Source organism: Pseudophryne corroboree, chromosome 7 (assembly GCF_028390025.1).
Source record: "Pseudophryne corroboree isolate aPseCor3 chromosome 7, aPseCor3.hap2, whole genome shotgun sequence".
NCBI classification, from domain to species: Eukaryota; Metazoa; Chordata; class Amphibia; order Anura; family Myobatrachidae; genus Pseudophryne; species Pseudophryne corroboree.
In genome coordinates, this window is record NC_086450.1 from 302831269 (window position 1) to 302844394 (window position 13126).

Below are 13126 nucleotides of genomic sequence, written 5' to 3' on the forward strand. Positions count from 1 at the left end.
GTGCCGTGGGTGGGGGAGGGGCAGGGGTGCTGCGGGTGGGGGAGGGGGCGGGGGTGCCGTGGGTGGGGAAGGGGGCGGGAGGTGCTGCAGTTGTGGGTGCTATGGGTGGGGGAGGGGGCGGTAGTGCTGTGGGTGGGGGAGGGGCATGTGCCGCGGGTGGGGGAGGGGCGGGAGTGCCGTTGGTGGGGGAGGGGCGGGGAGTGCAGAAGGTGTGGGTGCAACGGGTGGGGGAGGGGCGGGAGTGCCGCAGGTGGGGGAGGGGCGTCTGCCGCGGGTGGGGGAGGGGCGGAAGTGCCATGGGTGGGGGAGGGGCGGGGTGTGCAGCAAGTGTGGGTGCAATGGGTGTGGGCGGGAGTGCCGTGGGTGGGGGAGGGGTGTCTGCCCTGGGTGGGGGAGGGGCGGGAGTGCCGCTGGTGGTGGAGTGGGGGTTCTGCAGATGTGGGTGCTATGGGTGGGGGAGGAACTGGAGTTCTGCAGGTGTGGGTGCCGTGGGTGGGAGGGTGCGGGGAGGAGCAGGGCGTGTGCTGTGGGTGGGGGTCGGATGTTGTTGAGGCTGTGGGTGGCGCAAGTGGGAGGGGGGTGGGTGCGGCAGTCACAGTTCGTCCACGGCATTCTCCTCTGGTCTGTGCGGCAGCCACAAGACTCACTGCTGCAGTGTCACCAGGGTGCAGGGAGTGTACAGGGAGGAGGGAAAGAGGGGACTGGGCGGAGATGGGGAGGGGACTGGGTGGGGATGGGCGGACCGAGGGAGGGGACTGTTCCTGGCCTGCATCCAGCCACCCAGATCTGTGACTGTGACTCCGCCCAGCGTTAGAGGGCCAGGCACAGAATGACAAGGCTATTATATAGGAGATATATATATATATATATATATATATATATATTATACACACACACCATATTTGTTTTCTCATTTTTTTAAGAGTGGGGGGCGGCATCAGACTCAAACTTGCTTCCGGGAGACTGAGGTGAACTTACACTCCTGGTACACTGCAAAAGTAAATGACAATAAAGGAACATATATTTTTTGTTATTTTTTAAATATCTGGGAAGACAAATACAGTAATAAAACTTGAATAAGCAATATGTGTGGAATGTGTATTTTTGCGTGTTCATACAGTAAATTGTGAATATTTTTAAAAATACAATGTGCAAAAAATAGTTTTTAGTTTGATCTTAAAAAAAACAGAAATTAATTAAAAAATAATACTGTAATTTATCAACACTGTAGGCAATTAAAAAACACATACTATGGCCCAGATTTATCAAGAATTAGGCAGTGATAAATTGCACTATGATAAAGTACCAACCTATCAGCTCCTGTAATTTTTCAAACACAGCCTGAAACATCGCAGTTAGGAGCTAATTGGTTGGTACTTTATCACAGTGCTATTTATCACTCTCCAATCCTTTATAAATGGGGGCCTATATACATTACAGTGAAATTATCTTGAGGAAATGGTCTTTATTCACAAATAGGACATAATTGCTCATTTGGTACCTCTTATAAATACTGTATTGTTATTTAACTGTTGTAGCTGCTAAAAGCACTCAGTATGAGTATACAGTATCTCCACTTGTTTTTTTTTTAATTGTTTTATTGAATATAACAGCAGTGATAATTCGCTACAATCTACATTCAATAAAATTAATTAGGATATTATATTCTGACAGCACTTCTATTTAGAGATGAGCGGGTTCGGTTCCTCGGAATCCGAACCCCCCCGAACTTCACCAATTTTACACGGGTCCGAGGCATACTCGGATTCTCCCGTATGGCTCGGTTAACCCGAGCGCGCCCGAACGTCATCATCCCGCTGTCGGATTTTTGCGAGATTCGGATTCTATATAAGGAGCCGAGCGTCGCCGCCATTTTTCACTCGTGCATTGGAAATGATAGTGAGAGGACGTGGCTGGCGTCCTCTCACTTTGTTTCAGGGGGCTGCATATCTTTATTCTGGGGACCAGCAGTATTACAGGAGGAGTACAGTATATGTTGTCTGCCTGAAAAACGCTCCATACCTGTGCTCAGTGTGCTGCATATATCTGTGCTCACACTGCTTTATTGTGGGGACTGGGGACCAGCAGTATTATATAGGAGGAGTACAGTGCAGAGTTTTGCTGACCAGTGACCACCTGTATACGTTGTCTGCCTGAAAAACGCTCCATATCTGTGCTCAGTGTGCTGCATATATCTGTGCTCACACTGCTTTATTGTGGGGACTGGGGACCAGCAGTATTATATAGGAGGAGTTCAGTGCAGAGTTTTGCTGACCAGTGACCACCAGTATACGTTGTCTGCCTGAAAAACGCTGCATGGGGTATCTTTACAAAGATTCTTGTTTTGGCCATTTTGAAGGGTGTTTGAACTCGAATGGTATCGGGTGCATTTTACTGCAACTTTTTGAATCCTGATACGAGTTTTGCACATTCGTTTTTTCCGATGTCGATGTGATTCGTAATATCAGGCAGTGTTTTATGGGAGTGATGAGTAAAACACTGCCTGACAAAACACAAGGAATCCCGGCCGGATCTGTGAGATCCGTGCAGGGCTTCATTGTGTACCTTAAAAAGTTGTTTAAAGTTTTAAAAAATCTGAAAAAAATTGTGTGGGGTCCCCCCTCCTAATCACAACCAGCCTCGGGCTCTTTGAGCCGGTCCTGGTTGAAAAAATGTGGGGAAAAAAATTACAGGGTTTCCCCCATATTTAATCAACCAGCACCGGGCTCTGCGCCTGGTCCTGGTTCCAAAAATACGGGGGACATAAAGCGTAGGGGTCCCCCGTATTTTTGAAACCAGCACCGGGCTCCACTAGCCAGGTACATAATGCCACAGCCGGGGGACACTGGGAACTTTGCGGTCAGCGGTTGACCGAAAGTAACCTCACCGCTGACCGCAAAGTTCCAACCATTGGCTACAATGGAGCGCATAGGCACTACATTGTATCTGTGCCGTGTGCTGCCACACAGACACTACAGGAGCACACAGCCAATCAGGAGAGTGCCACGACGTGGCGCTCCCTGATTGGCTGAAGGGACCCTCTTTGACAGGAGTCTGGGGGGGTCCTGGCAGTCGGGGAAAGGGGTCCCATGTGTAAACATGGGGCCCCTTTCAGTGCGTGGTCGGGTTTCCGTTTTATTATTTTGCCAAGTACGTGGATTATACTTTGGACACAATCTACACTGGATTATGTGAGTATAAATTTTTTCACAGGTACCCCAAGGATTCTACTGGGACAAGAGGACAAAGCCTCGTGTGAACATAGGTAATGTTTGGAGGTGTGCATGTATGTAATAAAATTATACTTTCACGGTGTGTGTCCTGTTTTTTGGGGGGTATTTTTTTAGTAGTAGTACTACAGGTGCCAGCGGGCCCGATTTTCAACCGCATGCTGGTACTTGTGGTTCTCCAAGTACCAGCTTGTGGGGGAGGCTTGCTGGGACTTGTAGTACTGCGACTAAAAACAATATTCACATTTTTTCAAAAGGCTATCAGCCCCCCATTCGCTGCCCTTGGATGGGGCGGACAGCCTCAGGCTTCACCCCTGGCCCTTGGGTGGCTGGAGAGGGGGACCCCTTGATTTAAGGGGTTCCCACTCCTCCAGGGTACCCCGTCCAGGGGTGACTAGTTGGGTGTGTAATGCCAGCGCCGCAGGGACCAGTATAAAAGTGTCCCCCGGCTGTGGCATTATGTACCTGGCTAGTGGAGCCCGGTGCTGGTTTAAAAAATACGGGGGACCCCTACGCTTTTTGTCCCCCGTATTTTTGGAACCAGGACCAGGCGCAGAGCCCGGTGCTGGTTGATTAAATATGGGGGAACCCCTGTCATTTCCCCCCCCATATTTTTTCAACCAGGACCGGCTCAAAGAGCCCGAGGCTGGTTATGCTTAGGAGGGGGGACCCCACGCAATTTGTTTTTCTGTTTTTACACTAAACAGACCTTTTCCCATAGATAACCATGCACAGATCTCACTGATCCGTGCATGGTTATCCAAACTCGACTGGAAAAAGCAGGTCTATTTTTTTGCTGCTTTTTTTAACGAATCGAAATAAAACAGACCCGCACTTGAGCACTCAGAAACTAACACCCAAATACGAATGAATAGTGAATGCCCGTATTGTATGAAATAACAGCTGCGTTTGACTGATGGTCTATTCATTCGTATTTCGGAACTTTGCAAATCAAACCATTACGAATAGTCCAAACACTGCCGAGATTGGTGCATAATGAATTCCCATATTGGGACTTAGAAAAAAAAACACAAATCGGACAAACTCAAAATCTTAGTAAATATTGGCCCATATCTGTGCTCAGTGTGCTGCATATATCTGTGCTCGCATTGCTTTATTGTGGGGACTGGGGACCAGCAGTATTATATAGGAGGAGTACAGTGCATAGTTTTGCTGACCAGTGACCGCCAGTATTATACATTCTTTGTCAGAAAAACGCTCCAGTGTGCTGCATATATCTGTGCTCACACTGTTTTATTGTGGGGACTGGGGACCAGCAGTATTATTTAGGAGGAGTACAGTGCAGAGTTTTGCTGACCAGTGACCACCAGTATTATACGTTCTCTGCCTGAAAAACGCTCCATATCTGTGCTGCATTGTAGTATATAGTAGGAGTACAGTGCATAATTTTGCTGAACACCAGTATATAATAAATAGGAGTATGGTACAGAAGGCCACTGCTCTACCTACCTCTGTGTCGTCAAGTATACTATTCATCCATACCTGTGGTGCATTTCAGTTTTGCACAGTTTGCTGACCACCAGTATATAATATATAGCAGTACGGTACAGTAGGCCACTGCTCTACCTACCTCTGTGTCATCAAGTATACTATCCATCCATACCTGTGGTGCATTTCAGTTTTGCACAGTTTGCTGACCACCAGTATATAATATATAGCAGTACGGTACAGTAGGCCACTGCTCTACCTACCTCTGAGTCGTCAAGTATACTATCCATCCATACCTGTGGTGCATTTAAGTTTTGCACAGTTTGCTGACCACCAGTATATAATATATAGCAGTAGGGTACAGTAGGCCACTACTCTACCTACCTCTGTGTCGTCAAGTATACTATCCATCCATACCTGTGGTGCATTTAAGTTTTGCATAGTTTTCTGACCACCAGTATATAATATATAGCAGTACGGTACAGTAGGCCACTGCTCTACCTACCTCTGTGTCGTCAAGTATACTATCCATCCATACCTGTGGTGCATTTCAGTTGTGCGCAGTATATATAGTAGTAGGCCATTGCTATTGATACTGGCATATAATTCCACACATTAAAAAATGGAGAACAAAAATGTGGAGGGTAAAATAGGGAAAGATCAAGATCCACTTCCACCTCGTGCTGAAGATGCTGCCACTAGTCGAGACGATGAAATGCCATCAACGTCGTCTGCCAAGGCCAATGCCCAATGTCATAGTAGAGAGCATGTAAAATCCAAAACACAAAAGTTCAGTAAAATGATCCAAAAATCAAAATTAAAAGCATCTGAGGAGAAGCGTAAACTTGCCAATATGCCATTTACGACACGGAGTGGCAAGGAACGGCTGAGGCCCTGGCCTATGTTCATGGCTAGTGGTTCAGCTTCACATGAGGATGGAAGCACTCATCCTCTCGCTAGAAAAATGAAAAGACTTAAGCTGGCAAAAGCACAGCAAAGAACTGTGCGTTCTTCTAAATCACAAATCCCCAAGGAGAGTCCAATTGTGTCGGCTGCGATGCCTGACCTTCCCAACACTGGACGGGAAGAGGTGGCGCCTTCCACCATTTGCACGCCCCCTGCAAGTGCTGGAAGGAGCACCTGCAGTCCAGTTCCTGATAGTCAAATTGAAGATGTCACTGTTGAAGTACACCAGGATGAGGATATGGGTGTTGCTGGCGCTGAGGAGGAAATTGACAAGGAGGATTCTGATGGTGAGGTGGTTTGTTTAAGTCAGGCACCCGTGGAGACACCTGTTGTCCATGGGACGAATATGGCCATTGACATGCCTGGTCAAATTACAAAAAAAATCACCTCTTCAGTGTGGAATTATTTCAACACAAATGCGGACAAAAGATGTCAAGCCGTGTGTTGCCTTTGTCAAGCTGTAATAAGTAGGGGTAAGGACGTTAACCACCTCGGAACATCCTCCCTTATACGTCACCTGCAGCGCATTCATCATAAGTCAGTGACAAGTTCAAAAACTTTGGATGACAGAGGAAGCAGTCCACTGACCACTAAATCCCTTCCTCTTGTAACCAAGCTCCTGCAAACCACACCACCAACTCCCTCAGTGTCAATTTCCTCCTTACACAGGAAAGCCAATAGTCCTGCAGGCCATGTCACTGGCAAGTCTGACGAGTCCTCTCCTGCCTAGGATTCCTCCGATGCATCCTTGAGTGTAACGCCTACTGCTGCTGGCGCTGCTGTTGTTGCTGCTGGGAGTCGATCGTCATCCCAGAGGGGAAGTCGGAAGACCACTTGTACTACTTCCAGTAAGCAATTGACTGTCCAACAGTCCTTTGCGAGGAAGATCAAATATCACAGCAGTCATCCTGCTGCAAAGCGGATAACTCAGGCCTTAGCAGCCTGGGCGGTGAGAAACGTGTTTCCGGTATCCACCGTTAATTCACAGGCAACTGCAGACTTGATTGAGATACTGTGTCCCCGGTACCAAATACCAACTAGGTTCCATTTCTCTAGGCAGGCGATACCGAAAATGTACACAGACCTCAGAAAAAGAGTCACCAGTATCCTAAAAAATGCAGTTGTACCCAATGTCCACTTAACCACGGACATGTGGACAAGTGGAGCAGGGCAGACTCAGGACTATATGACTGTGACAGCCCACTGGGTAGATGTATTGCCTCCCGCAGCAAGAACAGCAGCGGCGGCACCAGTAGCAGCATCTCGCAAACGCCAACTCATTCCTAGGCAGGCTACGCTTTGTATCACCGCTTTCCAGAAGAGGCACACAGCTGACAACCTCTTACGGAAACTGAGGGACATCATCGCAGAATGGCTTACCCCAAATGGTCTCTCCTGGGGATTTGTGACATCGGACAACGCCAGCAATATTGTGCGTGCATTACATCTGGGCAAATTCCAGCACATCCCATGTTTTGCACATACATTGAATTTGGTGGTGCAGATTTATTTAAAAAACGACAGTTGCGTGCAAGAGATGCTTTCGGTGGCCCGAAGAATTGCGGGCCACTTTCGGCATTTAGCCACCGTGTGCCGAAGACTGGAGCACCAGCAAACACTCCTGAACCTGCCCTGCCATCATCTGAAGCAAGAGGTGGTAATGAGGTGGAATTCAACCCTCTATATGCTTCAGAGGATGGAGGAGCAGCAAAAGGCCATTCAAGCCTATACATCTGCCTACGATATAGGCAAAGGAGGGGGAGTGCACCTGACTCAAGTGCAGTGGAGAATGATTTCAACGTTGTGCAAGGTTCTGCAACCCTTTGAACTTTCCACACGTGCAGTCAGTTCAGACACTGCCAGCCTGAGTCAGGTCATTCCCCTCATCAGGCTTTTGCAGAAGAAGCTGGAGACATTGAAGGAGGAGCTAAAACAGAGCGATTCCGCTAGGCATGTGGGACTTGTGGATGGAGCCCTTAATTCGCTTAACCAGTATTCACGGGTGGTCAATCTGTTGAAATCAGAGCACTACATTTTGGCCACCGTGCTCGATCCTAGATTTAAAACCTACGTTGTATCTCTCTTTCTGGCAGACACAAGTCTGCAGAGGTTCAAAGACCTGCTGGTGAGAAAATTGTCAAGTCAAGCGGAACGTGACCCGTCAACAGCTCCTCCTTCACATTCTCCCGCAATTGGGGGTACGAGCAAAAGGCTAAGAATTCCGAGCCCACCCGCTGGCGGTGATTCAGGGCAGTCTGGAGTGAGTGCTGACATCTGGTCCGGACTGAAGGACCTGCCAACGATTACTGACATGTCGTCTACTGTCACTGCATATGATTCTCAAACCATTGAAAGAATGGTGGAGGATTATATGAGTGACCGCATCCAAGTAGGCACATCAGACAGTCCGTATGTATACTGGCAGGAAAAATAGGCAATTTGGAGGCCCTTGCAGAAACTGGCTTTATTTTACCTAAGTTGTCCACCCTCCAGTGTGTACTTCGAAAGAGTGTTTAGTGCAGCCGCTCACCTTGTCAGCAATCGGCGTACAAGGTTACTTCCAGAAAATGTGGAGAAGATGATGTTCATCAAAATGAATTATAATCAATTCCTCCGTGGAGACATTCACCAGCAATTGCCTCCAGAAAGTACACAGGGACCTGAGATGGTGGATTCCAGTGGGGACAAATTAATAATCTGTGAGGAGCGGGATGTACACAGTGAAAGGGGTGAGGAATCGGACAATGAGGAGGAGGTGGGCATCTTGCCTCTGTAGAGCCAGTTTGTGCAAGGAGAGATTGATTGCTTCTTTTTTGGTGTGGGCCCAAACCAACCAGTCATTTCAGTCACAGTTGTGTGGCAGACCCTGTCGCTGAAATGATGGGTTTGTTAAAGTGTGCATGTCCTGTTTATACAACATAAGGGTGGGTGGGAGGGCCCAAGGACAATTCAATCTTGCACCTCTGTTTTCTTTAATTTTTCTTTGCATAATGTGCTGTTTAGGGACTATTTTTTTGAAGTGCCATCCTGCCTGACACTGCAGTGCCACTCCTAGATGGGCCAGGTGTTTGTGTCGGCCACTTGTGTCACTTAGCTTAGCCATCCAGCGACCTTGGTGCACCTCTTTTTTTCTTTGCATCATGTGCTGTTTGGGGACTATTTTTTTGAAGTGCCATCCTGCCTGACACTGCAGTGCCACTCCTAGATGGGCCAGGTGTTTGTGTCGGCCACTTGGGTCGCTAAGCTTAGTCATCCAGCGACCTCGGTGCAAATTTTAGGATTAAAAATAATATTGTGAGGTGTGAGGTGTTCAGAATAGACTGAAAATGAGTGGAAATTATGGTTATTGAGGTTAATAATACTATGGGATCAAAATGACCCCCAAATTCTATGATTTAAGCTGTTTTTGAGGGGTTTTTGTAAAAAAACCCGAATCCAAAACACACCCGAATCCGACAGAAAATTTTCAGGGAGGTTTTGCCAAAATGCGTCCGAATCCAAAACACTGCCGCGGAATCGAATCCAAAACCAAAACACAAAACCCGAAAAATGTCCGGTGCACATCACTACTTCTATTTACTATAAAGCCTTTCAACATCTACTATTTTGCAATTCATAACAATATTATCAGACTACTGTATTTGGTAATAATTTAGTTTAGATTATTAGTAGAGATGTGCGGCTGGAACTTTTCATGTTTTGTGTTTTGGTTCTAATTCCACTTTGCCAAAACCACCCTCTCGTGTTTTGGTTTTGGATCTGGATGATTTTTAAAAAAAAAAATGAAAACAGCTAAAATCACAGAATTTGGGGGTAATTTTGCTTCTACGGTATTATTAACCTCAATAACATTAATTTCCACTCATTTCCAGTCTATTCTGTACACCTGACACCTCACAATATTGTTTTTATGCCTAAAAGTTGCACCGAGGTGGCTGTATGACTAAGCTAAGCAACACAAGTGTGTGGCACAAACACCTGGCCCATCTAGGAGTGGCACTGCAGTTGCAGACAAGATGGCACTATTCAAAAACTAGTCTCCAAACAGCACATGATGCAAAGAAGAAAAAGAGGTGCAATTGGGTAGCTGGGTGTGCGGCAAAAACACCTGGCCAATCTAGGAGTGGCACTGCAGTTACAGACAGGATGGCACTTAAAAAAACTAGTCCCCAAACAGCACATGATGCAAAGAAGAAAAAGAGGTGCAAGATGGAATTGTCCTTGGGACTTCCCACCCACCCTTATGTTGTATAAACAGGACATGCAGACTTTAACAAACCAATCTTTTCAGCGACAGGGTCTGCCACACGACTGTGGCTGAAATTACTGTTTTTTTTTGGCCCCCACCAAAAAAGAAGCAATCAATCTCTCCTTGCACAAACTGGCTCTACAGAGGCAAGATGTCCACCTCATTCTCATCCTCCGATTCCTCACCCCTTTCACTGTGTACATCCTCCTCCTCCTCACAGATGATTAATTCATCCCCACTGGAATCCACCATCACAGGTTCCTGTGTACTTTCTGGAGGCAATTGCTGGTAAAGGTCTTCCTGAAGGAATTTATCATTCATTTTGATGAACATCATCTTCTCCACATTTAGTGGAAGTAACCTCATACGCCAATCGCTGACAAGGTTACCGGCTGCACTAAACACTCTTTTGGAGTACACATTGGAGGAGGGGCAACTTAGGTAAAATAAAGCCAGTTTGTGCAAGGGCCTCCAAATTGCCTCCTTTACCTACCAGTATACATACAGACTGTCTGACATGCCTACTTGGATGCTGTCACTCATATAATCCTTTACCATTCTTTCAATGGTGACAGAATCATTTGCAGTGACAGTAGATATGTCAGTAATCAGTGGCAGGTTTTTCAGTCCAGACCAGATGTCAGCTTTTGCTCCTGACTGCCCTGCACCACCGCCAGCGGGTGGGCTGGGAAATCTTATCCTTTTCCTGGCAGTCCCAGTGGTGGGAGAAATTGAAGGACGTGCTGTTGATGGGTCACGTTCCGCTTGAGTTGACAATTTACTAACCAGCAGGTCTTTGCACCTCTGCACACTTGTGTCTGCTGGAAAGAGAGATACAATGTAGGCTTTAAACCTAGGATCGAGCACGGTGGCCAAAATGTAGTGCTCTGATTTCAACAGATTGACCACCCTTGAATCCTGGCAAAGTGAATGAAGGGCTCCATCCACAAGTTCCACATACTTTGCGGAATCGCTCCATCTTAGCTCCTCTTTCAATTTCTCCAGCTGCTTCTGCAAAAGCCTGATGAGGGGAATGACCTGACTCAGGCTGGAACTGTCTGAACTGACTTCATGACTTCATGTGTGGCAAGTTCGAAGGGTCGGAGAACCTTGCACAAGACGGAAATCATTCTCCACTGGTGGTGTGGCTTGCAGAATTTTGGGTACAGGAGGAAAAAAGGATTTAGGTGTCAGTGGACTGCTTACGCTATTACCCAAAGTTTCTGAACTTGACACTGACTTCTGATGAATGCGCAGCAGGTGACGTATAAGGGATGATGTTCCTATGTGGTTAACATCCTTACCCCTACTTATTACAGATTGACAGAGGCAACAGATGGCTTGACACCTGTTGTCAGGATTTGTGGAGAAATAATTCCACACCGAAGAGGTGGCTTTTTTGGTAGTTTGCCCAAGCATCACAATGGGCTTCTTCGTTTCAAGGACAACAGGTGTCTGCCCCGGTGCCTGACTTAAACAAACCACATCACCATCAGATCCTCATTATCAACTTTCTCCTCAGCGCCAGCAACACCCATATCCTCATCCTGGTGTACTTCAACAGTGACATCTTCAATTTGAATATCAGGAACTGGACTGTGTGTGCTCCTTCCAGCACTTGCAGGGGGCGTGCAAATGGTGGAAGGAGACACCTCTTCCCGTCCAGTGTTGGGAAGGTCAGGCTGGTGATCAAGCCCAGAGGGTGAAACGTACGTCCAGCTGACAGCCGATGTGCTCCTGATTTTTTCAACACAGCTCCTCTCGGCAGGAGGACGCTGAAGAACCTCTCTACTATCGGGACATACGAACGGAGTGGACACGCATGAAATACATCTTAGCCGCGGCCGGCGGCAGGGTATTATACTTTCCCATAAAACTCCGTTTTGTATGAATATGCCAATCAGTCTCACTGAATGCAATTCTGTGTGCTCCCATTTTTCAATAGGAGCAATTCATGATAGCTGCTCACTATATGATTAAAAATCACCCACATACTCTCTCTTGAGCTGATATCTTTTTTCACAGGTGTCCCTCGCTCCCGTGGCGCATTGAAGCCCTGCAATGCGTTCAGTAACAGGGCTTCTCTAACACCTAAAAACGGGGACTACGAGAGACACTGGGGCTTTTATTTCTCTCAGCGTGGTAATACCCCTACTCTCACCTGTTCTCCGCTCTTATGATGAGGATGGGCAGTAGATGGGGGCATTTACAAAACATGCTGTACTAATGCTTTTATTCTTTGTGTTGATTTATCTGATTTATTTTGTCGTCACTATCACATTCCTTACATGCTCAGAACGGGCGAGTAGTATTGATTTTTATGAAGGTATTCATTATTGACAATGTATGAGACTGTGTTTCTTCACCTTCAATAATATAAAAAAGTGGAAAGAATCTATACTCAGTCCCACATCACGTGACTGAGCCAATACTCATATATACCATTCTCTGAGCAGATTTTCTTCACAGGTGTCCCTCCGTTTCCGTGGCGCATCGAAGCCCTGCAATGCATTATGTAACAGGACTTCCCTAACACCACAAACGGAGATTTGGAGAGACACTGGGGCTTTTCCTACTTTTCTTTCAGCACAGCAGTATCCCTACTCTCACCCACTCTCCGCTCTCATGATGAGGATGGGCAGCAGATGGGGGTATCTGCACAAAGTGCTGTACTAATGCTGTCTAACTCTATTATTGATAAATCACTGTTATCTATTTATACGTCTGAGAATATCATAGACAGACTGTCACACACTGCTGTATAGATAGCCCCTTTCACTCAGCAATTGCTGATTTCATGTGACTGAGTATTTACAAGGAATGGAAGTGTACGACATTGTACCAGTGTCATTCTAGACTATTCTATAACATTACTCTGCATGAATCTACCCGATATGATTCAGAACCCATGTTCAGACTAATTTGTGAAGACTATTCATATATTGTTGCACACCATTATGCAGGCAGTTATTTTTCTCTGCAATTGCTGATTATATATGATTAAGTATCTATAAGGAACGCAAATCTGCATCATCCTATTAGTGCTTACTCTGCACTACTCTCTAATAAGATTCTGCATGAGTCTATTTTATGTGATTTAGAATCCATACTATTTAGTTCATATCAGGGCACGCATTTAGTGACTCTACTCAGGTGAAGAGCTGTGGTCTCAATCACTTCATGCCAGAAATGAAATTCAGTACTATGTATGAATTTTTTATGTGATTGAGAA